This window comes from Macrobrachium nipponense, chromosome 27 (genome assembly GCF_015104395.2).
Source record: "Macrobrachium nipponense isolate FS-2020 chromosome 27, ASM1510439v2, whole genome shotgun sequence".
NCBI classification, from domain to species: domain Eukaryota; kingdom Metazoa; phylum Arthropoda; class Malacostraca; order Decapoda; family Palaemonidae; genus Macrobrachium; species Macrobrachium nipponense.
The window spans coordinates 30,889,509-30,916,666 of NC_087216.1; the positions used below are offsets into that span (position 1 = coordinate 30,889,509).

General features: G+C 40.9%; 1 long non-coding RNA gene across 1 annotated transcript; it reads right to left on the bottom strand.

Annotated features, from left to right (window-relative positions):
* Positions 1-2,710: 2,710 nt before the first annotated feature.
* On the bottom strand, positions 2,711-8,368 carry LOC135200582 (uncharacterized). The gene is made up of 3 exons (XR_010311328.1): positions 8,239-8,368; positions 7,392-7,487; positions 2,711-2,795 (listed from the first exon to the last, which is right to left on the bottom strand). It is a non-coding gene; the product is annotated as an uncharacterized LOC135200582 (long non-coding RNA).
* Between the last annotated feature and the right edge of the window lie 18,790 nt (positions 8,369-27,158).

Here is a 27,158-nt window from a genome sequence, read left to right on the forward strand (position 1 = left end):
TAAAAATAACTAGAAGTGAAAATACAAGTGTATGAAAACAAAATAAAATTCATCAGATATTATGGCGTCCCTTGTGTCCTTCATTCTCAATACTACACGTAGTATTGAGAATATAAATAAACTACTTATAAATAAACTACTAACAAACAATATTATATATCCAAAAAAACTTGTTTGCAAAAAAAAATTGTTTTCAAATAAACTACTAATAAACAATATTGCATATTCCAAGAAACTGTTTGCAAAAAAAAAAAAAAAAAAAATGGTTCCAAATCTAACACATCCATATATAAGAATTAGATCTTACCTTATAAACTGTCTTTTCAATAGAAAATAATTAGGAAATATTACCTGTCAGTGACTGTTTGCAAAACTGGATGGTGGAAAGTTTGCCATTTTGGGGCTCTGGGAATAAATATTACATCCAATTATCAGCTGTATATGACCTGAGGAAGAAAAAACAATTATGAAGTTAAAAAGCAGCTGGAAGTAAATGAACAAGATTTTGCCAAAGGAATTTTATAAAAAATACCTCTTAGCAACAATTATACACGAAAACATAAAAATCAAGAAAGAGTTGATTTTAAAAACTCTGAGTTTTCCTAAGCTTTGAAAGACCTCAATTGTAAGACGAATAACAAAACAGTAGCTACGGGTGTACTTGAATGGAAAGGACAGTTGCTGATTCCAAGTAGTCATTGGACCTTCAGCATGTAGTATGGCAGAACTGTCCGCTGAAGGTTGCTTCGATGAAAGGCAGAATGAGCTACTTCCCTGTACGACTTTCCGATTTGTTTTTGTTTGTATGGAGTTTTTACGTTGCATGAACCAGTGGTTATTCAGCAACAGACCAACGGTTTTTACGTGACTTCCGAACCACGTCAAGAGTGAACTTCTATCACTAGAAATACACATCTCTCACCACCTCAATGGAATGCACGAGAATCGAAACCCACGGCCACCGAGGTGGCAGGTCAAGACCATACCGATCACGCCCACTGAGGCGCTTGTACTACTTCTGAGGAAGAACCTTGAAATCCTTCAGAGACATTAGTCACATACGATCATTCCTATGTTCATCTTACAAAACATCACACAATGAAAATCAAATACCACTGAAAACAAGTATGTTCTACAGTTAACTTCTATACAAATTAGATCAACACATGACCAACCACAATGTAAAAAAATTATAGCAAACAAATTTTTCACTCTCAAATAGCAATTCTTCATTGAAGGGAAGTTTTCAGTGAGCAGTATCTCCTTTTCCAGTCTCTTCATTTCCAATTGATTATTTCCTGGTAAACGCAGAAAAGTAAACAAGCAAAAGTCTTGATTTATATAGTAGTAAGTGCATTACACTATTTCAAATATAAATTCTGAGAATATCATCAGTTGGTTCTGTGGTGGCATTTAGAAATGGGTTTGTGTGATTGAATGTTTGTTTCCTATTGTCTTTTTTTGTGTGTATAATTTTTTTTATGAATGAGCTGTTTGTCTGAGTATTAAATGTTTTTCTTTTCTTACTTGCAGTTTACTTGAGCATGTTAGGAGGACTGAGGGCTCCCTTTTTTCTTTTCACCTGATGAGAAAGAAATCAAAGAAAAGAGATGATTAGAGGAGCAGTTGAAAAAACAAAAGGAAGGGATAAGGCAGAGAGTGATAACGAACAGGGGAGGGGAGAACATCAAGGTGCCAGATTTGGCCAGGCTGCCCCTTCTCCCCTAATTCCTCCATAACCTTAGGGTAAACCCTAAAAGGTTTTACTCGTTCTCGACACTCGCTGCAAAGAAAGTTTGATAGCAGTTTTGGAAAAGGAACAAAACTAGGTGTTAAACTCCCTCCCGTTATAGGGAGAAGGATATCGATGAAAAATAATACTGGTTGATGTTGAGCAAGCTAACTCTCAATCAATCTGAAGAAAGTCTCAGAGACCAATTAAGAGGGATAAAAAACTAGGGTTAAGGTAGTACATTCAGGTTTAAGGAAAGCCAGAGTTCAATTTAGTACCTCTAAATTTGGTTCCCTTCATCCTGCGCCAACTTGTGTAGAAGAAAAGCTCCTACAGTTCTTAGAACAATCACGTTATCTGTGCTGTCCTCCTCACACACCAATGAAGGTTTAAATTTCCCCAAGCCCACAAGGCCTACAGTGCAAGTCTGCAACCTTATTAGGTCACTTTTAAAATGCATCCCAGCAACCGTGGTCACTCATATAAAAAACATCAATAAAGATGAAAAAATGTCACAACTAAGCAGTTTTGAAAACTACTAATGGAAATTAGGACAGAGGAAAAAAACAGTTACTATGTATACTCTGGATTTTGGGGTAAGCAGAAAGGAAAAGATTTCTGTCGTTCTTACAAAGCAGGACAAAGCAAACGTTTGGTGATGGCAAGTTTCTTGATGATGTAAAACGGTGGACAATAGAAGGTCGACATTACTTCCTCCGCAGCTTGAGACTTTTCAGGACAGTGGGGACTGAGAAAGTTTCAAGAAGCCTAACAATTATATCCACATTAAGTTGTTTTATTAATATACAATCAGTTCCAAGAAGCATAACATAACCAAATTAAGTTGCTTATTAAGATAATATACAGTGGTTCCTCTACAAAAAAAGTTACGCACCTGCAGGTCATGACGAATGGGACCATGGAATGCCTGTGCTTAGTGCACAATAAGGCGGACATCCTGGTCTCCTAGTGCCAGTCCCTCCCCACCTGGTCCCTCCTCTTCCTTTCAGTCTTACTGGCCGTCGGGGCTTTGAAAATCGAATGTAAGGACGTTCCGATTGTCCTGGAAGAGACCATGATGATGTACAAGAATGGTTAAGATCAGACCACTGTCAACAGCAAACTTTTGAATGAACAAACAAAAACAAAAAATAAATAAATAAAATCTTTTTATCCTAATATACCTGAAATTGCTATTCAAAAGGGAGGAGGTGGCAGATGACATCCTAAAATGCCGAGGTGTCTGATGTTGAGGCCCAAAACCAAGGAAGGGCAAGCTGGCAGAGTAGGCCCAAAGGAGAGCTTCCATGAGAAAGAGTTAAAACTCAAGACTCTCAAGACAATGAGTACTTTCATAAGTAAAGGGTCTGGAATGGAAGGAAAATCCCAGGTGGATGGACACGAAACCAAAACCCCATACAAAAGGAGACAGAGAACATAGTCATGAAGATAAAAAATAAAATAAAGTTAATCTGGAACGAAGAGAAAAGGATGGAATATGAAAATGAATTGGCAGAAGAAGATGATAGCATAAGAATTGGAGACTATAGATTTCCCAGAAGTACTAAGAGAAACACATGGACCTATGATGGAATTGCAAAAGGAAGATAATCCCAATGCAGGAACCTCTGATAACCAAGGAAAAAGTCATAGCTTGTATAAGTAAAGCTCAAAGCTTAAAAAAGCTGCAGGCCCAGATGGATCAAACCAGAGCTTTACAAAGCATTAATGAAGAGCAAAAACCTGTATACAATTACTAGTTAGGTGTTACAACAAAGAACTAGAAATCAAAGAAAAGCCTGAATCTTGGAAGAAATTGAGAACAAAAAATGATAGAAAAGAAAAGGAAACCAAGGGCTAAGGATTTAAGGCCTATAGCTTATTAGATATATGATACAAAGTATCATGATGGTGATAAAAGACAAAATAGAAGCACACCTCAGACTGAATGAACAAAGATCATGAATGCCAAGCAGGATCACTGGAGGGAGTAGGATAGAAGATAAACCATCCTTACACTACAATATTGGTGTAGAAGAGAGCTACAGGGAATAGAAAACCATAATAGTAATAGCTATCGATTACAGTAAGCATTTGACTCAGTAAAATGAGAAGCCATGATCGAAGTCATGAAACGTTCAAAATACATCCAAAAAGCATAGAGGCAGTAGTTTAATATATAGAAGGGGGGATAGCACAATAATAGACCTAGGGAGGGAGTTGAACAGGAAATGGGAATTACTAGTGGATTAGGCAAGGTGCACAAGCTCTACTTCAACTTCTTTTCAAAACTAATGACATTTAATAATTAAGAAAAGGAGGGAGGAAGGACAGGATTTTAAAATGAACTAGTAAAGATAGGGACACCTTTTCTTCGCTGACGATGGATTAGTTTAGCAAGTAATATAGAAGATGCAAGAATAAACATAAAGATTTTAATAGACATAGGAAATAAATGTGGGCTAGTAAATAAATAAAGAGAAAAGCAGCATCATTATTTCAATATGAAGGATAAACCAGAAGAGATAGAGAACATAAACGTGAGGGAGAACAATAACATATTTTAGGAATAAAGATAAATGATTCTAGAAATCTGTTTAAGCTACAGAAAAAAGAAATGTTGAATAAAGCACACAAAGTTAGCCAACCTAACCTACTCCGTGATAGAAAAAAGTTGCAACAAAGTTCTAATAGGTTAAAACATTCTGGAAAAACATAGCTCTACCATCAGTCTTATATGGAACCAATGTGGTTAAATCTAAACAGAGACAGAAAATAGAAAAATTGCAAAGAATAGAGAATGGGGTATATAGGAAAATATTAGGAGCATGTAGAAGTACAGTAGTAGCCACATTAAGGGGGGAGATAGGAGCTTCTCAATGAAAAGTAGAATTATGAGTGGGAAGATAAAGCTATGTAAATAATACTTTAATGGACGGAAAGAGATACTGAAGAAAAATAATTATAGATATGCAAGAAAAGGAAAGAAAAATGGTGGGGAAAACAGTGGGAAAAAGTACATGCATGAAGTAAAATAATCTAAGAAATTAGAAGAATGTCCAGAACAGAAATAAAGGACAAGCCAGAACATGGACACAGAGAGGTGGAAAGATTGGAAAATAAAGTAACTGTGAATATATATAAAAATGTGGAAAAGAGAAATAAAAGACGAAGAAAATTTATGATGATTCTACTGTTCAATATTCTCTTCAAAGCCAGAACCAACTCTCTTAATTTAAAATTATAGCAAAAAGCACAGGCCCAGAATGAGAACACCTGTTGTCTTTTTGCCATAATACAGTAGAAAGACAATATTTCATTTCCTTTTATATTGTGGTACTTATAGAGAAGAACGTGTTAATTTGCAATAGGGCTACAACAATCCTATGAAGAGAAGGAAAGTGACATAGTTGGAAAATTTCTATTTACAGGTAACACGAAATCAGAAAAAGAAACCATATACTTGATGTGGAAAAAAAGAGAGAAAAAAAAAAGGATAGAGCTAAACAAAATACTCAAGATTAAGAGGCGCCGTTGCAAAGGCATGCTCGACCCATAACTACTACTAACTAGATAGGATGAAAATAAATATAACCACCTGCTTGAGAGAAGACTGCCAGCCACAACAAACTGATCTCAATGAATGAATGTCCTGTCTTATGGGTCATATCACAAAGGTAAAAGTTGCAATTTGGTTTAACAACACCAAGTGGGTGCCGACTCTGAGGATGGCACTGGAGGAGGACAGGTCTAAGGCTGCACTTGGAGGAGGACATGACATGGACTTCACAGGCTTGATCTTGAGGGAGGCAATGTCTTCTTCAAAGCCACAGAAGAATTAGTCTGAGGAATACTCAATGGAATCTCTGAGACAGGATAGTGGTGACAAATCATTGTAGGAACAGACAAGAAAAGGATGGACAGAATGATTTTGTGCATTGCAAGCAAGTGCAAGACCTACTGACTGGCCAGTGACTGAGAGGGAGATACTCCCTGGAGAGGCATGGAACTTATTGCCATCTTTAGGCAGTTGAAAACACTATAGTGTCAATTCAAGTCAGACACTTCTGCCAAAGTCTTCTAGGCTGAAACTATCACATCTGAGTGAATAAAAAAGTTTTGCTGTGACTAGAACCATACGTTTTCCTTCCCTTCCTTCCAATCACCAAATGAACTTCTTTTTTTTCTACAATGATTTACAATCCTCTCCCCCTCTCTATTTCAACTTTTCCTTCTTATAATAAATGCTGCTAACAAATCTTCATTTGATTACACTATAAAATTAATCAGGTTGCATAACAGACGCTTCAAGGGCCTCCCTTTCTGCCCTTTTGGTTTGGGTTTCCTCCATTGCTCTGATGAACAGCAAAGATACAATAGAACGGAAGGAACGCAATATAAGATTTAGGCTAAGGCCCAAGCGCTGGAATCTGTGAGATCATTCAAGCGCTGAAAGAGAAACTAAGTAAAGAAGGTTCTGAAAGTGTAACAAGAGGAAAAACATCAAAGCAATTGAAGCACTATGAAACAATTGGTAGCAGACGGTTAAGGAAAGTAAAGATGGAAGAAAGAGATACGAATGAGGTATAGTAAAAGCATCGAGGGGGCCCAACCTGACTGGATCAACATTAACATTGCATACCTGCTGGATTACATTAACATTGCATACCCTGCTGGGATTAACATTAACAATTGCATACCCTGCTGGATTAACATTAACATTAAACTGGATTAACATTAAACATTGCATACCCCCTGCTTTTTTTCACAAAATACAGTATTATCATGAGGCTAAATTTTTTTGTAACTGTGATTTGGTATCCAAGACTTTTCAGAAAACAATTTCTTCTACTTTCTTTGGAGCCTTCGTCTGAGAATCCTTGTGGGACAGAGCCACCAGACAAGACCCCCAAGAGCCTTCCAAAGGGGAAGTCATCTCCAGAAAGAAAGGACAGTTATAGGAAAAGATGATCTGAAATTGCTCTTAATCCAGGTTCTAAGCAAACTACAGACACAGATGAAAGTATCAGCAGTGAATGTTATTTATTTCAATGAAACCAGTCTCTTGTGTGTATTCTCGCAAGGCTTCCTCAAAGGATTTTTTTTTTTATAGTAATAAGGTTTAAAAGTTAAAGGGAGGTAAAAAATGAAGGCAACGTTAAAAAACTGGACAGCTAGCCAAGAAAGGCCAGCTGAGCAGAGACAACAAATTAAAGTGAAGAGAAAGACAAAAGAAGACAAATAAGAAATGAACCTAGAACCATTTCAAGTCCCAAACCCACTTACCCAATGGGCTGGTATCCTTTCCTCCTGAACTAAGTCTCTCCCCAGCTTAATGCGATTGGCTGCATTGTGTTTGCAGTTGCATGTGCCTTCGCAAAGGGCAACAGTGGCTACATTGTGAACTAGAAATTCAGCCATACATACTACACACGATTTCAGACGACTTCTACTGCATTCTGTATATAAGACGACTGCCACAGTAAAATGTACATCAAGACTAAACAGATCACTGTACTTAAGTTTTTTAAAAAACCCAAAGAAATTAAAAATGATGTTTGTGATATGAATACTATATTTTTTTTCCTAAGGACTTCCTTAAGGAACAGTAATGGATAAAAATGAGCTATTTCGCACAATTACAATAAGTAACAAGTACCTGTAAGTGGGCTAGAAGTTCAGAGTTTTCCTGGGTCACTGGGATCAACGTGACTGTAATCATCTTCTCTACTGAGTCTCTTTTGTGGTCAGTGCCCTGTAAAATGGTACAAGATATTGTTATAAGAAGAAACAACAGGAGGAAGGTTCAAAATACTGTTAGCATAAAAAATCTTAGAATTTCGTAGCATATGAATGCATAGTACTAGTTGATGACAGAAAAGTGTAGATATCTTTGTCTACTGACATCATTTTTTAATCTGTCTACTGACTCATTTTAATCAACTTGTGAAAAAAAAAATTGAGAGCTAAATTAAATACAAAACAGCCTCCTAATCTGAAGATGAATACCAATGGACTTTGATTTGAACTACAAGTCATATCACTACTTGTTTCACTAACTAGAATCTAAGTAGCTATGACCTAAGGTTGAAAGTCACAGCCTGTTGTGAAGAAGCTCTTGGAAGAGGACATCTCACCTTAAACCTAATCAGACAGAAATCCTCCTCAGTTATGAAACTATAAAAAGTGAATGATAGTGCTATTCAGTTGCTAGGAGGATTCTCAAAAAAAAAGCAGATAATGCATGACAACAAATACTACTTCTTCCAGTACTTCAGGGAAGGGTTAATCTTAGGAAAACACATGGAAGACTGGTAGAGACAAGGTCATCAAAAAGTGTGAGGGAATTCAAGAAGTTAGAAAGCACTGTGGTTATTACAATTACGTAGTATCCAGTAGAAAGTGACCCATGATTCTATATGAAAAGTAAACAAATGTTTATATGAAATGCAATCCTCAGACACACACTGAAGTTGGATGAGGTTCCACTGGCTGCAAAGACTGACCTGTGGGAAGAACTGTGTCTGCTTCATCGTCAGTGTTTCCAGCTCAAATGGCACCAGACTCAAGCCTGGGTGAAAGACGAACTCCTCCGAATTCGGCTGAACACACTCGTTGCCTATGGCTACAACTGACTGCTGTAAGTAGTCAATCATCAAATTACCCATACCTACAGAAACAGTATACTTTCACATGAATCCATTTACCAAAAGCATAAAAATGTTTCAAAGTCTGTTACGGGGGCTGTCTTGAATTCTGTCTAAAAATGAAAACGCTATCTTACTTGCTGGCAAGAAATCAATTGTTGAAAAACCGATGTTGCAGCAAAAGCAAGATTGCTTTGGTATAGGAAGGGAGACCACTGCAACCTGACTTTCCCTAAGACCAGAGCCTTCCACAATTTCCAAGGATAAGTTCTTGAGGGGAACGATGATGACAACCCCATTCGGTACAACTGGTTGACATGGTGAGTGAAGGAGCATTTTCCAACTGTTATTGGAGGTGCTGGGTACCCGCTTTCTGTTAATCAATATCTGAAAAAGGAAATGAGGAAATTCATATTTTTAACCTCAAGTCACAACAACTCTGTGTGCAAAATATGTCGCGACATTTATCACTGGTCCAAAATTACCTTGACAGACAAACGCGGTTTTTCGACACATCTGTTTGATGCCGCCTTTTCTCCATCGGGACAACTTCTGTTTTTGGGAGTTGATTCATATGGTTCCAGCAGGATAGATGTTAGGCTCCACAGGAGGCTTCCTTGTACGTGAAAAAACGTCCAGAACTTCACCTCTATCTGGGAAATGTTGAACAAAGTGGTTAGATTGACCAGCAAAATGACCTCTCGTAGACAGCAAAGTCCTTCCACAGTTAACTTTTTAACTTCCAACCACAAAAAAACATGCTTAATTTACAACCCTTTATCCCCTCATTTTGGGACCACCTTGACGTGGTGAGGGGCTCTCGAACCTCAGGAATCTCTTCCCAGGTTCGAAACCGAAGAGTCCCATATGACATTATATATTTTCGAGTAAACTTATGTGGACTTTTCCATTTTTTTGCCAAAAATTTTTGAAAGCAAATAAATGAGAAAACATATCTGCTTACGTGGAGTAAATCCGAAGCTAAAATAGTGAGAACTGTGTAGATCCCATCATCTACCCGACAATGTTCGGACCTGTTTTTCAGGCGGAACTATTCTGTGGAGCTGGACCACGGATTCCAGGGGGGTTTTGGGGGCTGGTTCTAGGAATAGAACTCTCGGCATCGATCCAGTTACCCATAATGTGATTTAGATGGGGATAATTTGTATTAACATAATACTCATTTAGTCCTAGGCAGCGGGTTCTGCTTTACACTTGGGCCATCTACTTATGTTATGCCATCCCCCTTTTGGGGTAGGGTAGGGATGCGGGACATTGGGAGTCCTTTCTCACTTGTGCCTTTGGGCAGAAGATTTAACTTCGCGGAAGGGCCAATGATATCTTTTTCAAGAATTTATTTATTTAGTTATTTATTTATTTATTTATTATTTATTTATTTATTTTTTTTTTTTTTGTAAAAACTCAAAATTTATGAACTGTGAAATAAATGATTTGAGTACCCCTGGGCCCCATGATGGAAAAAACTACGGCACAGTTGATGACCATTGGCACGTCACTTCCCGAATTTCCTAGGTACTCGCCCACAAGTAGTGAAAAGTACTATAAAAGATACAAAGGAACACCCTGTTTTCCAAGTAAAGCAGCAGAGCCAGAAAAACCAAAATAGAGTGCATAATAAAAAAGAAACAACAAAAATTAAAAAAAAATTGGTAAACTCAATATCGTAACAATGGAAACCATATATGATGAACAATAATTCTGAATTAGAGACAAATAATCCTCCAGCAATACAGAAAAATATAAAATCATAATAGACAAGCAACATACATAAAACAAGGACCAAAAAGAAACAAAAATTACCGACTTAATCCCACATGTACATTTTGATGACCTCTTTGGACCAGATAATGGTCAAGATTTCTAGTTCTCAAAGCTGACAACAAAATCTCAAACAGCGATGCTAGAAAACAAATTACTTAACATATATCCCAACACAAGACATGGAATGCAGACACATCAAGGACAATGAATGGCTTATCCAAGTAACCAATAAAAAGCAGTCCACTGCCTTTTTAAGTATAACAGAAATAAATAATATAAAGGTAATAATTACAAGCCACGAAACATTGAATTATGTACAGGGTACAGTCATCCTACCCAATAGCAAGCAGGAGCTTCCTTCAAAACAACTATTGCTAGACTCCCTAAAATTGAGATATAACAATATCCACGATTTAGAAATATACTCTATTTCAAGTAGGAAAGATAAAAGTAAAAATATCAACATTGCCAAAATAAAATTTACAGGCCAAGACTTACCATTTAAAATAAAAATTCTTGGACAAAATAGAGAAGTTCGTCCTTTTGTTCCTAAACCATTACAATGTACACAGTGCTCAAGGTATGGACACACATACAAAAGATGCCGTAATAAAGCTATATGTGCAGTCTGTGCATCAGATGACCATACCACTAATTGGAACTGTAATCAAATCAAAATGTATTAATTGTGGACTAGCCCATCACACAAAATCTAAGGAGTGTTCATTTTACCACCTATAACACAGAACTTCAATTGTTAATAAATAGGACAGGAATGTCAGTCATGGAAGCCAGACTTGAGCTAAAAGTAAGAGGTGTTAACAATCCATCCAAAACCCCCACCTTTTCAAATGTGACTAAAAATCAAGACATCAAACAGCACAATGACAAACAAGATAGTATAAACATGGAAACTGGATTTCATACCAATAATACTGAAACCCAAAATAAAAGTGATATTACAAACAACCAATACCACCACTAACATAGATGATTCAGTTATCCATGGAAAAGAACTTACCAATAAAAGAAGAATTAAATAATGATGATAATCGAACTGGCAAAAAAGAAAAGAATTCTAGAAAGAACCCCACCTAAGGGAAAAAAAGTAAATATTGAAAATTACAATCAATCCAGAGAGACTCCAACTACACCAGGAGAACATTTTAAAAAAGATATTAAACTAAAACTCATCACAAGTGGAAATACACAATTACCCTCAATCTCAATCAAACAGCCAACATCTGGACAGTAAGATCACTCTTTACAATTTCCATCAAATAATACTAATGAAAATCATACCATTAAACCAAACCAAAATATAACTATCACCCCCCAACCATCCACAAGACCCAAATATCCCATTAACAACAACAAACAAATAACCCCTCAAACCAACAGTCCTTATCACTACAGAAAAGGAACAATAGAATTACAAAACCAGAAATTTCTAAAGCTAGACCAAAAACTTCTGAACCAATAATTAACATTACCAAACATGCTTCATCTTGTGGTTGTAATGAATGCTTTGTAAGTACATATAACCAACTAACTACCAAGACAGAGGGACACAGTACGCAAATTGTATTGACAATTTTACCAAATTAAGGAGGTGCCCTTTAACACACCAACATGAGAACGAATTATGTTCTGAATCCTTAAAATACAAAAAGGAAATTATAAAATCAAAAACAGACTTATTAATATTCAACTATGAAAAACAAACAACTGCAGAATCTAATAACCAAACATACAAATACAACGATTAAAAAACCACAAATAAATTCAAATGCATATAAAAACTACGAGATAAAGTAAAATCAGCAATCAATTTACAGAATTTAACACCAAAATTCTCCCAATAATGGAATATAAAATCATTCAATGGAATATAAAATGGTCTCTTAACCCGACTACGTCTGGGTGAATTACAAAGAATCATACGAGACCACAACCCAATGTGCATATGTCTACAACATATAGGAAGTAACCCATACAAATATCCAACACTATAAAATTGCCTGTTATTCACCAACTGACGGTGGAAAATAGGCACAGCCATATACGTTCATAATAGCATTACATATGAACCTGTTGACATACCATCTATGCCATATCAAATAACATCAATAAACTGTATATGCCTGATAAAAGTAAAAATTACTATTTGTAATTTATATAAACCAACCAAATTTCAATGCAAATTTCAGTGATTTTTCTGAACTTATTAGCAAAAGTATACAGGAACCACTACTTATAGTAGGAGATTTTAATGCACATAATCCATTATGGGATATTAATAACCCCACTGACACATCCGGAATCAACATAGAGAATACTATAATGAAACACAACCTGTATTGTCTCAATGAAAGTGAAGTTCCAACATATTTTTCAAATACACACCTAACCTTTCTTCAATTGACATTTCATTATGTTCAAATGATGTAGCGGAGAAATTGAATGGAATGTCCTAGACGATTCATACACAAGTGACCATTTCCCAATCATTCTGAACTACTTATGTAATGTCAAAATATTGCCACCTACAAGATATAATATCCAAAAAGCTAACTGGGATAAATATTTCCAATACACTCGAAACATACCACCATTCCCACATAACAAAGATCACAATACTACATGTGAGTCGTTCCCAATCTTCATAATAAATGCTGCAGATAAAAGCATTCCAAAAACCAAATCACATCCCACAAAATCCCCTGTCCCATGGTGGAATCCAACATTAACAACATTAAGTAAAATAAAACATATATTGAGTCGCGATCTAAAACAGACTCAAAACTCGCCTTCAATCACTCAACAAAATGCCCTATAGTACATATTAAACAAAATAGTTATAACAAACATAAACAATTAACCACATTAAACCACTATATAACAAATATACAGCCAAATTTAGAAAAACGGTAATAGCTGAAAAAATCGCATCATGGAAGGAATATGTCTGAAACATATCTTCAAACACATCCACAAGGGATGTCTGGCAAAAGATAAGAAAATCAATGGAAAACATATAAGACCTCCAAGAAGTGCAATACATTTAAATGGAAAAATATACCATGATACTTATGAAATATCAAACATAATTGGGAAACATTTTGAAAACATCAGTGCTTACTCCAGCCTAGATACACATTTTCAAAGTATCAGAAAACAAAAAGAAAAATATAATACTCAATTTTGAAACTCTGAAGACCTGGAATATAACTATATTTTTAACATGGATGAACTAGATAATGCCATCAACTCTTGTCATCCCTCTGCACCAGGATATGATAAAATATCATTTGAAATGATAGAAAAATTAGCTCCTATAGCTAAATCATATATTTATATTTTACAATAGTATCTGGCTAAAATGTGTCTTTCCTGATAAATGGAAACATGCCATAATTATTCCAATAAATAAACCAGGAAAGGATGCAAGTAATCCATCCAATTATAGACCGATATCTCTAACAAGTTGCCTATGCAAAATCTTAGGAAAAAATGGTTAATGCACGATTAAACGTATGTAATAACCAAAGAATCCATTTTAACACCAACACAATCTGGTTCAATAGCTGGCAGATCAACCCTAGATCCTTAACACATTTAGAAGATCATATCAAAAAAGGCTTTGAACAAAAGAAATTAACAGTAGCTATATTTTTTTATATAGAAAAAGCATACGATACAACATGGAAACATAACATCATGCAAAAAACTCCACTCCAAGGGACTAAGAGGCCACTTACCAATACTTATTAAGAACTTCTTAACAAACAGAACTTTTCAAGTAAGAGTAGAAAATTCCTACTCAGTAACCTATAAACTAAGGAAGAATGGCCATCCCTCAAGGTAGTGTCTTGAGCTGTACATTATTTGCTTTAGCAATCAATGACATTACTATAAATTTACCAAGTGGTGTAAAAAACAGTTTATATGTTGATGACTTTGTCATTTACTATACGAGTAGTAATTTGAGACATGCTCAGAGAGTTCTCAGTACTGCCATTTCAATATATGTAGTTGGGCAAATTCAGTTGGATTTAAATTTTCAACTGATAAAACAAAAGCAATCGTCTTCTACAAAGACAAAAGGTGGATGAAGAACCAAACAATCAAACTGCATCTTTATAGCACTGAAATACAATTTTGTACAAAAATCAAGTATCTAGGAGTAATATTGATCAACATTTAAATGAAAAGAGCACATCAAATACATTAAAGCCAAGGGCATCAAAGCCCTTGCCATATTAAAAAAGTTATCACACACTAATTGGGGAGCAAAGCGAGACATTTTATTAATGATATATAAGGCAACAGTCTTATCCATAATAGATTACTGCTGTCCAATATATTCATCCGCCTCAGAATCTGCATTAAAATCTCTCGATGCAGTGCACCATGAAGGCGTGCGATTGTGCACAGGAGCTTTCCGATCGTCCCCAACAAAACTCACTTTTGGTGGAGGCAGGTGTTTTGCCCTTAAAACATCACCGTAATTTAATAACAATACAAAGAGGTCTTTCAATGCAAGCGGGATCGTCTCCTGCAACTTACTGCTTCCAAAACTGTAATCAAGTAACAGCAGTAATAGTACTAGCTCTTTCCCAAAAAGAGCTAGATACATAATGAACATGAAGTTTTTATGATAAAACAAAGTTTAATGTATACTTACCTGGCAGGTATATATATAGCTATATTCTCTGTTCCACCTGGCAGAAATTTTCAAAACTCGCGGCAATCGCTAGTAAACCTATTAGTAGTTCAGGCAACCACCACCCCGTTACCGTGGCGCTAGCGCTAGGAAACCGTTCCCAATTGGGCCAGATTTTCTCTGAACCCTGTCCCCTGAGGGAGGAGGGGTGGGAATTAAATATATATACCTGCCAGGTAAGTATACATTAAACTTTGTTTTATCATAAAAACTTCATTTTAATGTATGACACTACCTGGCAGGTATATATATAGCTGATTGGACACATTTGGAGGTGGGTCAAGGACAGCAACATTCTTAGAGTATAAAAATATTATTAAAATATTATTAAAAACTCCAGGTTCCTACCTGCTAAGGTAGCTGACTTCATAGGTCCTGCCTCTAAGCCTGCTTAAACCTTAGTAGCTCTCAACAAGGAAGTGTCCTGTATGTTGAAGAAGCTAAGACTGGAACTGAACAACTGGACGTGACCAATGTGTGACAGATCCTTACAGCCTCTTATGCCACGGCATTCAAGCTAGTAACAGATCATTTACCTGAACTACACACACACCATCACCAGATAATACTAACACGACTGAGAAAAGTACCGCACCCTTTCTCAGACGACCAATAAACACAAACACCATCACCTAATAAAATCAACTAGCTTAAAAGAAGGTTATGGAGGTAGTAACTCCTTTGCCCAATACTGTACCCGAGGACACGTATGGACCTAGCGTCTGACAATTATCGAAGGTTGTCTGAACGTCCCTAAGATAATGAGACGCAAATATTGAATTAGTTCTCCAATATGTGGATTCAATAATTTCCTTGAGGGCTAAAATTCTTTTAAAAGCTAATGAAGTCGCCACTGCCCTGACTTCATGAGCCTTCACTTTCAAAATACCAAAGCTCTGCTCTTCACACAACATATGAGCCTCTTTAATTAACTCTCTCATGAAGAAGGCTAGAGCGTTCTCGTCATGGGTCTAGTGGGGTCTTTAACTGAACACCACAGAGCATCAGACTTCCCTCTGATAACTCTTGTTCTTTCATCATATAACATCGCAACACTCTCACTGGCAGAGAACTCTTTCTTGCTCGTTACCGACCAATTCAGCTAGACCCACAAAATTCAAAGGATCTTGGCCAAGGATTAGCTGGATCCTCATTCTTGGCCAAGAGACCTTCTTGGAATGAACACACTGCGTTGCCATGTCTCCATCCCACCTTCTTCGATATGGCCTGAAGCTCACTAACTCTTTTAGCAGTTGCCAATGCTACTAAAAAGATAAGTCTTCTTAGCAAGATCTCTCAGAGAGGATTCCTCTACAGGCTCGAATTGCTAGAAGTTAAATACTTCAAGACCACATCCAGGTCCAAGCAGGTGGCCTGCCTTCTGATTGTTTCTTCGTCCCAAAACGACCTAATCAGATCTCTCAGATCTAAGTTATTCGAGATGTCTAGATCCCTGTGTCTAAACACTGAGGTTAGCATACTCTTATAACTTTGATTGTCGAAACTGACAAGTGTAAATCCGTCCTCAAGTAAAGAAGGAAATCTGCGATTTGGGTCACAGAGGTACTGGATGAAGACACTTTCTTGTCTTACACCACTTCCGGAAATTGTCCCACTTCGACTGATACACCGTGATTGTGGAGGTTCTTCTGGCTCTAGCCACTGCACTGGCCACCTCTCTAGAATATCCCCTCGCTCTGACCAGACGTTCGATAGTCTGAACGCAGTCAGACCCAGAGCGAGGGTATTCTTGTGAAACCTGTCGAAGTGGGGTTGTCTGAGTAAATCTACTCTTAGAGGAGAGTCCTTGGCGTATCTACTGTCCATTCCAGTACCTCTGTGAACCAACTTTGGGCCGGGCCGGCCAAACGGGCTATTAAGGTCATCCTCGTTCCTTTGCTCTCCCTGAACTTCTTCATCACTTTCCCCAGCACCTTGAACGGAGGAAAAGCGTACAGATCTAAGTTTGACCAATCCATCAGGAATGCATCTACCGCCACTGCTTCCTGGTCTGGAATCGGAGAGCAATATGTTGGTAACCTTTTTGTCTGGCTGTCGCAAACAGATCCATACCGGACGGCCCACAACTTCCACAGGCTCTGGCAAACCTCCATGTGCAACGTCCACTCCGTCGAGAGAAGTTGCTCTCTTCTGCTAACAGGTCCGCACTCACGTTTTCTCTCCTTGTATAAACCTGTGAGTATCACGACCTTTTCCTCTTCTGCCCAAAAGCAGAATTTCTTTTGCCAGATTGTAAAGGGGAAAAGAATGAGTTCCCCCTTGTTTTCGAATATATGCCAGAGCGTGGTATTGTCCGAGTTGACCTGCACTGTCTTGTTTCGAATCAACTCTCTGAAGTGCTTCAAAGCCAAGAAAATTGCCAACAGTTCCTTCCGTTTATGTGCCACTTGGTTTCGTCTTGTTCCAAAGTCCCGACACCTCTTGAGGGCCTAATGTCGCTCCCCAACCCACGTCCGACGCGTCGGAAAACAAGACGAGGTCTGGGTTCTTCTGCTGAAGCGACATCCTCTTGCTAACTGCCTGGAGTTAGCCACCACTTTAATTCCTCCTTTACTTCGGCCGGAATTAGAAACTGGAAGGAATCCGGTTGCAATTTTCTTGGCCATGAATCCTTCAGGAAAAACTGAAGAGGTCTCATGTGCAGTCTTCCTAAAGAAATGAACCTCTCTAGCGAGAGAGTGTGCCCAGTAGACTCATCCACTCTCTTGCAGAGCATCGGTCTTTCTTTAGAAAGTCCTGCACCTTTCTGACTGCATTGGGCTTGCCTTTCGGGGGACGGAAAAGCCCGAAAAGTCACTGCCGATATCTGAATCCCCAAATAAACTATCTTGTTGTTGGGCTCCAAATGGGATTTTCCCATATTCACTACCAGACCTAGGTCTTTTGCTAAGTCCAATGTTTGACTCACGTCCTCCAGACATTGACTTCTTGACTGGGATCTTATCAACCAGTCGTCCAGATACAAAGACACTCTGATCCCTCTTAAATGTAACCATCTCGCCACATTGGACATCATCCTCGTGAACACTTGAGGGGCTGTGCAAAGGCCGAAGCATAGGGCCTTGAACTGAAAACCGACCCTGTCTGAATCACAAACCTTAGATACTTCCTGCTTCCTGGATGAATCGGAATATGAAAGTATGCGTCTTGTAAGTCCAGAGTCGCCATCCAGTCCCCTGGGACGTACCGCTGCCAGTACTGAATCGTCGTCTCCATAGTGAACTTGGTCTTTTCTACGAAAAGATTCAGTTGACTTACGTCCAGCACTGGCCTCCAACCTCCCGAGGACTTTGCAACCAGGAACAGACGTTGTAAAATCCCGGAGATTCGTGATCCAGAAAACAGTTTCTATTGCTCCTTTCCTCTAGCATGGAAGCTACTTGCTCCCACAGAGCCGCTTTCTTCTCTAAATCGTTGTAATTGCCCCGAGGGCTCTCGGAGATGTTCGAGAGAGGTCTTTTCAAGAAAGGAATCTTGTATCCTTCCCGAGCTACGTGACAGCCCAGGGATCTGCCTTCCATTTCTTGCCAAACTTCCCAAAAACCTTGAAGTCTGGCTCCCACTGTCGTCTGGAGGACTGAGTTTCTCATTCTTTAGAGGGGGTCTTGGCTCCTCTTTTCGCGGGTACTCTCTTATCCCTAAAGGCGGGTCGAGCGAATGTTCTTCTCGAAAGAAAGGGCTGTTGCGACGGTCTAGTATCCTTTGGCGTCTTCTTCACCAACTTGTTGGTAAGAACTCTTAACTGAAGACGGAAGAAGATCTTGAGTGGCTTTCTGCGAAAGGGATAGAGCTATATCCCTAATCACCTTGAAGGAAACAGCTGTTTCGAAAAGGGGCGAGAACAGTAACTCCGATTTCTGAGAGTTAGAAAACTCCTTTTGAGGCGAACGAACACAACAGCGATCTCTTCTTAAGCACTCCTGCTGTGAATAACAAAGCAGCTCATTCGTTCCGTCTCTAAGAGCCTTATCCATGCAGGACATAATGCTCTTAGCTGTTTCTAAGTCCTGCGAATCCTCTTCTCCTAGGGAATTCGCTAGCGCTCCCAAAGACCAATCCAGAAATTGAAGACTTCGAAAGTCCTAAAAATCCCTTTAAATAGATGGTCAAATTCCGAAGACGTCCACCAGACCTTGGCCGACTGTAACGCCTGTCTGCGTGAGCTGTCTACTATACTGGAGAAGTCCCCTGGGAGGAGGCAGGTACTCCCAGGCCTAGGACTTTCTCCAGTAGCGTACCATACTCCTGATTTAGAAGCTAACTTAGCTGGAGGAAAAACAAAAGAGTATTTTCCCGCTTCTTCTCTCCTCCTTATCCAGTCATTCATACCCGGTGAAGGGCCTTCTTCGCCGAAATTGACATCGTCATTTTCAGGAAGAGGACTTCTTTGGAGTCCTAGTCTTGGAAAACTGTGATAAGGGGGATAACGGAGCTGTCGGTTTAAATTCCCCACCCCCTCAAAAACAGCAATAAGACGTGAAGTCAGAACCTTATAATCTGAAGAAGGTTCCGTATTCTTTTCTTCAATTACTTCCAACTCTTCTTCTGCTGAAGAAATGTCTTCTAAGTCGTCGTCGTATTGACGCTTCGTTGACGGACTAGCGTCCTGCCGCCTGCGTCCTGCGGCTACCGAGGCCTCGGCGTCCTGCCGCCTCTCGATGTCGTGCCGCCTGCGTCCTGCGGCTACCGAGGCGTCGGCGTCCTGCCGCCTCTCGATGTCCTGCCGCCTGCGTCCTGCGTCCATCGTAGAAACGCCTGCTTCCTGTCGCCTGCGTCCTGCGTCCACCATTGGTCCCGCGTCCTGACGTTGCGTCCTGCTTCTTCGGAAACTATTTTCCTCCTAGCGCCAGTTCGCCCTGCGTCCTCGGCGAACGCGTCCTTGTCTTCCCTTTTAGAAGACTTAATGGGAAGGAAATCGTCCTTACGCCTCGAAGATGGTTGTTCAGTAGCATCCCAAGACTTCACCAGTACTGCCAACTTGGACTGCATTCCCGTAAGAAATGCTTCGTACTATCCTCCTGCATGGTAGACGACGAAGGATGAGGATTACGAGCTGGACTGCGACCTAACGGAGAGCGATCCTGCTACTCTACCCGACGGAGAAAATACGAGGGGAGGATACATAAGAAGATGGAGGCGATTCTCCCATGGAAATACCATGCCTAGACGGACGTATATCACCAGTGCGTCCTGCGTCCTCTCTAGTACGAAAAAATCCTTTTTCCTCTTGATCGGGACTGCGTCCCCGTCTTCCGAGGATGACAACACTCAGGACTACTCCAAGCCTCACTGTCTTGCGCCTGTCTCTCGAGAGCCGTTGACGTCCTGAACGTCCCTCTTGAGTGGGCGAGACACCACTGCATACCGACGTTCTCGTCGGAAGTCGAACCTTCCGAGGGACGCACACTTCCCAGTTACGCCTTCTGCGGCGAACTGCAACAGCTGGAACTTGCAACAGGACTGTTCGAAGGGACGCCTGACCGTGACAAAAACCTCTCTCGCCTCCCTTCGACTGTCGACATGCCTTCTCCCTTTGGGTCTGGGAGCTTGACAGAGGTCTAGGTCTAGGAGCACGAGAGAGACGATCAGACGCCCCCTCCACTACACTTTCACTGACATCGAAAGCACTAACTTTATCTGTGAGTCGCTGTATCTGGTCGCCCATGGACGCCAAGGGCAGCGACACTTTTACAATATTTGTACGTTCGTCTCCTCCGCATACAGCAGCGGGCACAGGAGATACCTGGGGAGAGGAACTACCAATTCTACATTAGAAGGAGCTGGAGAGGAAATACAGTCACTCCTTTACTCGAAGAATATGACTTCTCACTACGAGAAACAGATCTCCTTACACGATCTTTCTCAAGTCTCTCAACATATTTCATAAAGACCTTCCATTCCTTCTCTGATAAATTCTCACATTCAATGCATCTATTCTCCCAAGTACACACATTCTCCCTACACTTCTTACAAACGGTATGAGGGTCGACCGAAGCTTTCGGCAATCTTACCTTACACCCTCTTTTACACACACTCTAAACATACTTCCAGAGTCAGACATCTTAAAGAACAATCCAAAGCGAATGCCAAGCTAACGTTTCCGAGTTACAATACCAAAATCCAAGATCAGTCAGCAACGAGAATGAAAATTCTAGCAGGGAAAACACCAAACAATGTTGCTGGTTCGGATGGCAGAGAAAATCTGGCCCAATTGGGAACGGTTCCTAGCGCTAGCGCCACGGTCGGAACGGTGGTGGTTGCCTGAACTACTAATAGGTTACTAGCGATTGCGCGAGTTTGAAAATTTCTGCCAGGTGGAACAGAGAATATAGCTATATATATACCTGCCAGGTAAGTGTCTACATTAAAATACATAATATGAATCAATTTTCACCCACCAATGGAATTGCCACCACCATGGATTTTAAATAGAGTAAAGATATGTACCTCCTGTCTTACTACACAAAAAACAAATGACAAGTACGGAAATGTACCGCCAACATGCTTTGGAGCACATTAGAAGAAAAGGCGACAAATTTATGATATATACAGACGGCTCCAAAAATAATGTTGGAGTAGGAGCATCTGCAATATTCAAAAAATATGTTAAGTAAAAAAAGCCTACCTTCAATATCATCAGTATTTACTGCTGAAGTCACAGCCATACAGATGGCTCTAGATATGATATCTGAGGCAAAAGCAAGTGTCTCTGTTATTTTCAGTGACTCACGTAGCGCTATAGATGCAATAAGACAGTATAAACCAGGAAACCAAATAGTACAGGAAATTCAAATAAAAATTCATCAACTCCAATCAGGAATATCAATGGAAATATGTTGGATCCCAGCACACGTGGGAATAAAAGGAAATGAATATGCAGACTCTGCTGCCAAATTAGCCTGCACTATCCCTCCAACAATTTCATATGCCCCAGTGTCAGACTGGGTAAAATCAGTTAAAACATTAATTTACCAGGATTGGAAAGAAGAATGGGCCTCGGTGCCAACAACAAATAAACTTAAAAATATAAAAACTGAAGTCTATGCATGGAGGACATCCTCACAGGAGGAAAGAGCAAAAGAGGTGATCCTAGCAAGGCTACGTATAGGACACACAAGATTCTCACATGGTCACTTGATGTCAACACCACATGCTGACCCAGTGAAATGTAACAGATGTCAAACACCCATGACAGTACAGCATTTGCTTGTTGAGTGCCCAAATTGGACCCAGCAAAGATCTATTTATCTGCGGAGTTCGGAAATGAAAAATATTCTTGCGGAAAGCAGGGATTTTTCAATTAATAAAATCATAAATTTTTTAAATAAGACGGGTTTCTCAAATAAAGTCTAATTTTTTTTTTTTTTTTTTTTTTTTTTTTTTTTTCTCAGGATTGATCCCTGAGAACCAGCCCGAGAAGAGTCTACTTGAGACTCAGAGGTCTGGAAAAACTAACACCTATTAATAATAATAACAACCCTTTATCCAACCCTATATGAAAAGCAGTTATGCACCAGTAGTAGCACTACGTTCACATTTTAGTCTTGCCAAACTACATTACAATACTGATCACAATTTACTGACGACTACCAAATTCCAATAAGCTGCTGGGTGGAAATAATGGAGCACTGCAAAACCTTCTAAGTAATAATGGCCTCTCATTCTATGACTTTTTCCTTTAGTGAATGTATTAGTATTGTTATTATTATTATTATTATTATTATTATTATTATGCTCTATCACAGTCCTCCAATTCGACTGGGTGGTATTTATAGTGTGGGGTTCCGGGTTGCAAGATCCATGTTCCTCCTTAGGAGTTCCATCACTTTTCTTACTATGTGTTGCCGTTTCTAGGTTATCACACTCTCTGCATGAGACCTGGAGCTACTATTCCGCAGCCTCATGAGTTTTTTTCTAGATTCAGCCTTTTTTTCAGGGTATCTGCTTGGGATCGTGCCTAGTGCTCCTATGATTATGGGTACGATTTACCACTGGCATAATCCCATATCCTTCTTATTTCTATTTTCTCAGATCTTGATACTTATCAATTTTTTCCCTCTCTTTCTCTTCTTCAACTCTGGTGTCCTAATGGTATTGCGACATCAATGAGTGATACTTTCTTCTTGACTTTGTCAGTCACGTCACGTCTGGTCTATTTGCACGTATCACCCTATCCGTTCTGATACCATAGTCCCAGAGGATCGGTTTGCCTGATCGTTTTCTATCACTCCCTCAGGTGGTGCTCGTACCACTTATTACTGCAAGGTAGCCCTGATGTTTCTTGCACAGGCTCCAGTGGAGGGCTTTTTTTTTGCCACTGAATCATGCCTCTTTGTTTTTGGTACTGGTTCTGTGCAAGTGCCGGGCAATTCACTTGCTATGTGGTTTATGGTCATATTTTTCGTATTGCACTTCCTACATATGGGAGAGATGTTATTTCCGTCTATCGTACTTTGAACATATCTGTTCTTAGGGCCCTGATCTTGTGCCGCTGTTATCATTCCTTCAGTTTCCTTCCTTACATTATTATTATTATTATTATTATTATTATTATTATTATTATTATTATTATTATTATTATTCAGATGAAGAAACCTATTCATATGGAACAAGAAGTCCACCAAAGGGGCCACTGACTTGAGATTTAAACTTCCAAACATTATTATGCTCATTAGGAAGAAGTAAGATGAGGTAAAAGGAAATATGTACAGAAAGAAGAGATACCTTTTGTTAAAAAAAGAAACAAAATAAATAAATTAACAAATGGATAAAAAAAGAATTAAAATGCAAGAATAGAATAGAATTAGGGAAATGCTGTATTACACCTTCACTTGAACTCCTGCAGAAGTTCCAAACGCACGACTTCCTCTTTCCTTTTAATCTAAGGTTGGAACTTGGAGCAGTGTGCAGTTATTAAAAACATATTTTACATTTAAGAAAATATGTTACATAAAAACCTATTACTTATACTAGCCAAAATTCCAGTGTCTGAAAGTCCAGATACAAAACAGACAACTGAAAAGAAGATAATAATTCTCCCGTAGCTGCTGTCTCAAGCAGCGAGGAGACTCAATCTATATATTGCTTGTCTGCACCTAAGCTACAAGAAAGTGGTGCTAGCAAAGAAAAATTTATTATAACTAGCATGAACTGCCATTTCACTGAGAAGACCAGAGCTACTAAAACCCCAGGCTTTTTACACAAGACCTGCAGGGCCATTGCAAAGCACTACAAGAAGGAAGGACTTCTTCAAGAATCAGAAGCCATTTTCCCAAGACATGTAAGAAGTTACGCCAGAGGCAGAAACACCGGGTGCAAAAACTCCTCCTAAGAGCCTCATTAATTGTAAAAACAGTCAAAATGTCCACATTGTGCTTCAGACCCATCAGGGAAGGTCACAGATTGTGAGATCCCTACAATGACAGGGCTGCTCAAAGAGTGAGTCATAATGGATAATGAAGGAAAAGTTACAAAGCAGTTGGATTAGCTAAGCTGGGATCATCTACCCAGCAGAGACTGTGTACCTAAGCCACTACTACCAAGGGACAGGAGGAGATGAATCATCTGTGAGTTCCCTCAGCATAATCTTTCAATGCAGAAAACTGAGAATAAAAACTATCTGTACATTCTTATAACTAGAAAGCTTGTAATGTCTTTTTCAGACTTAAGCGTTTGGGATTCCTCAAGGTAAGTATGAAGGTTAGTATGCTTCATGTAGGTTAGGTTAGGTTTGGATTAAGCAGTTAGATTAGTTTCGTCTTGACTGAGAAGGAAGCCAAGGCGGATAAATAGACTAGAGCAGTCTGGACAAGCCAATGGTGGGTCGGTCTGGTTGATAAGTAGCAGTGTTGCCAGAAGAGGCTTCGCGAAAGTGGTATAGCCCTTAAGGTCTCGAGGTGTTGCTTCCACGGACGCTGCTGCTGGCTCTTGACTGACGTCTATCCTGGGGTTACAGGACAGGTTAAAAGTACTTTTTTTCGGGGAAGGTGGTCGGGCTACGGTATATAGAGGCCAGGTGGTCGTTCGGTATCTGACCCTCCTAGCTTACTCTTAGCCCCTATGTCACCTGACCAAGATTAGGCAGCCTTATACAGCCTAAGCTAGCTAGATTTGTCTCAAGTAAGACAAAACCAGGATTAGACCCCTTCACCGAGCCTGGCAAAGAAGCGAAAGAGGAAGGCTGGGTCTTTCCTTGCGCTGACCTCGATGGTGCTAGCGTCTTGGTAGTGGAGGAAGAGCTAGCCAAGCTCCGAGGCTTGGACGCAGTTGCTCGAGACTGCCCATAAGTCTTTGAGACTACCTGGTGTACTAGGCGGTCACTGTCCTCAGTTCTCCGCTTTTCCACCGCAGCGTCCACCATCTCTCTGGGGAAGAGAGAGGAGGAACCCAGCAACGGTCCGTTACGTAGACCTAGTGTTACCTCTCGACCGGCCGCTCTGATTACCCGAGCCAGGACTGAGTCCCGTCGTCTCAGGACCAGGTTGGCCGTCTGGTGGGCGAGGTAGGAGATGGCCCTACCTCCAGACTGGCAGTCTACCGAACGCTGAGTCTTCCTCGGGAACGATAGCTCCCCAGGAGGCTGCGACTCTGGATACTGTGAGGGACCACAGATCCGGCCTGGAAAGCTGCCATGGCAGTCGCTTCCAGGGCCGATGCCTCTTGCTGTGAGAACCAGAGGTTCTCAAACAGCAGGTGAAGAGGCACTCCCGGAGTTAGCCTAGCTATCTCCGGATCAACCTGCTTTGTCGGCAACGGGTCTACTGAAGGCACGTAGAAATGCCGCTGGCAAGGCAGAGGAGGGGGAAGCAGCTTGTCCAACCTGCTGGACCTGAGTGAATCCTCCTGTCCAGAGACGAGAGTGTTCACCTGGTCCAGCACACCATCGGCCAAGATGGACCGGGGTAAAACCACCATTGCTCTGGGTTCCTTCTTGGGTCCCCAGAACGACTCTAACCTCGACGGAGGGTCAGAGGGAGTAACCACCGATCCTTCCCTCACGGTCACCCCTGCTCGCCTCGCTCCACCCGATGTAGCCCAAGTAGGTTGAAGTGACAGGTGAGGAAGACCTGACACTCCTGCCCTGCCTACCAGCAGAGCCGGTGGGCTGGGAGGACTGCAAGCAATCACCAACCCGTGGTAGCGATCGAGCTGCAGGTCTGGACCAGCGGTCTCCGTGTGGAGAAGCACTTGACCGAGGACGGTAGCGTCGGTCTCGTGCGTCAGGAGAGCTGTTACCAGTTATGCGAGCCGTCCGGTCCGGGTGGGAGTGATGGTCAGGTGACTGGTAGTGGCCACTGACGCGGTGAGAGTGAGCACCGTCCTCTCGACGTGCCACGGTACCAGGTCCAGACCGGAGAGACCTCTTCCTAGCCTCGACACGTGAATGGTCAGGTGGGACCGTCACGTCAACCCTGGGAACAGGGAGATTGCCACAAGAGCGATCGCCAGCCTGGCGAGAGTCACCTGAGCGACTCTTGCCAGCCTTCCACTCCGTACCTGGGTCCTGACGGTGAGCATGCTCAACGGTCTGGACCTAGGCCGCACAGTCACCTGTAGGTGACCGTACACTCGGCGGCGCTCGCGAGCGAGCGGCCGAGACTGTTCCCGGTCCGGAGGCGGAACTTCTGTAGCCGGGAGCAGAGGTACCAGCGGTAGCCGGTACCCCTACGGTCCCTGTCTTCTTCTTCCCTGGGGGAGAGACAGGCACCGTTCCCGGAGGAACGGAAGGACCAACCAGCGGAAGACGCACCTGTCCCGTCGGAGCGGAACAGACCCTTAGAAGTCTCAGTGCAAGACTTCTTTGGGTTGGGGGGGGCGAGGCCACCCTCTTCTTCCTAGATTGGGGGACCTTGGAAGTCGAAGGGGAAGAAGCGGCAGAAGACGACGACAAAGAAGACGACGGAGAAGACGACGACACCTTCCTCTTTTTCCTGGACTACTTCTTCGCCAGCTTCCTCGGGACAACCGACAGGTACTCCATCCAGGGCAGAGCTGGGGCAGAGGCACAGCAACGGCTACCAGAGGACGGTCTAGAGGGGAGCTCTTTGGGCACTCCAAGTCAGGGGGCGGGGCAAGGACAGCAAACCCAGGCGGCGGAGGAACCATCTCCTTCCTCGGCATGTACGACAGCGGGGCTTGTACTGCGGCCAAAGGGGTTACCATCGTAATATGCTGTGTATACACCAGGTGCGGCGGTGCAGCATACCCTGGTGTAGAGACTGTGGTGGTAGTCATCGTCACAACCCCGTGA